The sequence below is a fragment of the Ciona intestinalis genome, chromosome 2 (assembly GCF_000224145.3).
Source record: "Ciona intestinalis chromosome 2, KH, whole genome shotgun sequence".
Taxonomy (NCBI): domain Eukaryota; kingdom Metazoa; phylum Chordata; class Ascidiacea; order Phlebobranchia; family Cionidae; genus Ciona; species Ciona intestinalis.
Genome location: NC_020167.2, coordinates 1,749,632 through 1,753,423, shown reverse-complemented (window position 1 = coordinate 1,753,423; position 3,792 = coordinate 1,749,632). Strand labels below are relative to the sequence as shown.

Here is a 3,792-nt window from a genome sequence, read left to right as displayed (position 1 = left end):
ATAAAACTATTTTTTGTGTGCCTTAAGGTATGTCGATTTGGTAGCAGAATCGAGATTTGAACCTGGTAACCTTTAATTACAATGCACTTATAAAGTTTCAATATAAATTTATATATTTAAAAATTTAAAACAAAATTGAAAATATGAAACACCACAAACCTTGGTAAACAATGGATTGCGCAACGCCATCGCGATTCGAGAGAATTTGGTGGTCACTTGAGGGTGTCATGAGCAAGTTATGTTCGCTGTTCCATCTGTTGTTGGGTTTCATAACAAACAATGGAGCAAAGACCTTGAAAATAAAAAAACTTCATCAGCAAGCTTGTAATATACCAATTGCTACTAATTAGGTTACAAACAAAGTCTTGGTAATGATGGACCAAGAAGATAGAATTTTTTTTTAAGTGTAACTTAATTTAATGTTTCAAAAATATTATTTGACGAAAATTTTAAAGGGTGAAATTAAAACTATAAAAAATCGGATAATGTTAAATAAGGAATATTCTTGGAAAATAAATAAATTATAATTTAAATTTTTGATTACAGTAGTTAACCATGCAAAAACAATTGAACAAATTTTGAAAATAAATTAAAAAAAACGATTTTTTTTCCATATAACTTACCTGCAAACTTTTAAACACCTGTATTATGCCAGAGAATAATTAAATTTAAAATACTTAAATTTAATTTTAAAATGGAAACGGGACAGTTTTAGCACATAATATTCATATATCCAGATTGTGTTTTAAACAATTAACAACGTCTATGAAAGTAGTGAGGGTACCGCTTTATAATTTTTTTTGATTTTCTTTGTTTACAATCGAATAGGCCGAGAAAAATTGATGAAAAAGTGTCCCTATTTTCCCCACCCTACTATACAACAAATAAAATCCATATACTTACTGTCAATGATATTTCAGCTGTAATCATTTCTTCACTCATTTGTTTATGAGAGGGGTCATTGGAGGTCACTTTCACACTTATGGTGCTATGACCAGATGATATACCTTCAGCCAACATTGTGAAGCTTATGTCACTTCCTGTCTCAACTCCACTCTTTGCATGAAAACCAACAATTTTAGAATTATAATTTAAAAAAAATAATTTTTTTTTTAAATTATATACAATTTTTTTTTACTTTAGTTTGGGATTGGGAACATCAACTATAGTATAACAGGTAATGAGCCAATTCTGGCGTAAATTCTAGGACCCATGGCATGTCATGCCGCGTGACCTCACCAAAATGGAATAGAATGGGCCAACCCTTCATATCACGGTAAATATTTATTACTGTTAGTAAAACTACAGTCTGTACCTGTTTCAGTTAAAAACAACTTATACAAAAGAATAGACAGCATGTTTATAACATGGCAAAATATAATGAGAAACTATGACAATAGCAAACATCCAACAAAATACCTTTGCATGTACGGTGTGTAAGCTGGTGACAACAGTGTTTCCATTGTTCCATGTAAACTGTAATCCAGGTATGCAGCTGCCAAAACTGAGCGGATTTCTTGCATCACTGGTGATACCTTCCACATGTAGAGGAATTTGCTTACCCACCCGAAACTGGGTAATAGGGGCGATAATTCGAAACCCTGTTAGCGTCACAACCTTGACTTTTGCTGGTGCCTATAAACATGGAAATCTTTTTCTATTCTATTCTGTATGGGTGAGGTCTGTGAGGACCTGGGATTTAGGCCAGACTTGGCCCATTACCCCCAACATGGAAATCTTAGAAAAAATGTAGACTTTACAAAAGAAATATTTATTTTATATGATATATATATATTTAAATTAGAGATTGCCTACAAATAGAAAGAAAAAAAATTGTTAATTTTCGCTGCTAGCCATAATGCTGGGTAACAAATTAAAATGCGTTCGGACCATAAAAGTTAAATTACACTGTACATTAGTAGTATGCATAGACACAAATTATCAAACACCATAACTGCGTGTGGCTGTGTGCAACAATTTTCTTCCTATTTCATGACGTTTTTGAATAGTAAATACATTGTAATAAATTTGGCCAATCTGACACTGATCTGGTTCATAGAGTTAAGCGATTCTCTTGTAAAGAAATACAGTAAGGATGAGATGCTACGAAAACGTAACCAAGTAAAAAGATAAAAGTCTAACCAACCGCTTAATAAACGAGACATATATTTCGCCTGAATAGCATCTTTAGTTTTTTATTCAAACGGAATAGATCCTATCCTAATATGAATTACATTGACACTTCACTGTTAACTTATCAGTCATCACTCACAAAAATCAACAATCCTAAAACAAAGGTAACATCATCCACAAACCTTGCATTTAAACACGGCACCATCATGAGTGACAGCTTGAGCTACAATTGATACTGAACCAACATTCTCTGCATTAACCACCCCTGATTGGCTGATGGTTGCCACGGTTACATCACTTGGCGACGAACGCAAGACGGAGAATTCAATTGTGAAGTCAGATCGAGGGCCCCCTCGTGTGGTGAGCTTAATAAATAAAACTTTATCACAAACTTAATAATTAAATTTAGTGTCTAAACGCAATATGTTTAACAGATTATTTAAAACTAATAACAAAAACGTAATACAGAAGATATAGTAAGATGGGACACCTTTAGCACATAAATTCAAATATTCTGATCATTTTTAAATAATTAACAACTGTCCATGAAGTCGTGAGAAAAGGTTTTTAAATTCTTTGAATGTTCTTTGTTTACTACCAAATGGGACGAGAAAATAAGACGAAAAGGTGTCCCATCTTCCCCCACCCTACCATATATGAAATATGTCACACCTGATATGATGCTTTGGGAACAAGGGTTAGCATGGATGGTACCAACTCTAATGGTGGGAAACCTAGATTGGAAGAAATGTTTTGGAATGTATATTGATCAACAAATGTATGGGCTGTTACATTAAGACTTGATGTATATTCTATATGCAATTTGTTTTTATTAAATGGTTTTAAGATTTGGAATTTTTTATTAAATGGTTTATAAGGTTGGAAATTTGACTCTGCACTATGACTAAGTTACCTTTATGTTTCATATTACAGCGCGAGTATAACAAACGAACACAGTTTAATAGTAGCCTAATAATTGAAAGTAGACGATTGAATGGCAACAAAATATTGGATCTCACAATACTCGGTAACATTTTAGTTTAAGTGTCATGCTACTAGTTAATGTTGGCTTTAAACTGACATAGGAATATTAAGATATTTATAATTAATAAATGTAACTTAAATATCTTTACATGGCGGAACAACAGCAGTCGTTATAACACGGGGTAATTATTTTTTACACCTCATGACCGCTTACAAACTAGGAGCTACCACATATGTAACTTTTTGTGTTTGCTAGTTAACAGATGTAGCCCATACAGGTTCATGATTATAAAATAACTAAAATAGAATAAATACTTACCACAACTTGAAGAGTATTACTAACAATATTTTTTCCACCTTTAATTGTTGCAACTGCAGTTAAAGTTGTGACACCAATATTGTGTGCAGTTATATCGCTCACTACTAGTGAGGATGTTCTCTGGGTCTGCGGATACATTAAGATTCCAATCAGTGTGCGCGTATGAATAGTGTTAATGTGATTACTACAGTGATATTGGCATTGAATTAATTCCATTATTTTTTTCAAAATAGGTATAAATATATTAATATAATTTTTCCAGGAAAAATTAATGCTTTTTGTAGGTATGTTTACACCAGCTGCTATATGTGTGTGACACATTAACCACAAAAATGACACAAAACACTTTAAAATAA

General features: G+C 32.4%; 1 protein-coding gene across 1 annotated transcript in view; it reads right to left on the bottom strand.

Moving 5' to 3' along the window:
- LOC100186556 (nuclear pore membrane glycoprotein 210) overlaps positions 1-3,792 on the bottom strand; it is a 30,727-nt gene that overhangs the window by 7,756 nt on the left and 19,179 nt on the right. The gene's annotated exons all lie outside the window — the stretch shown is intronic.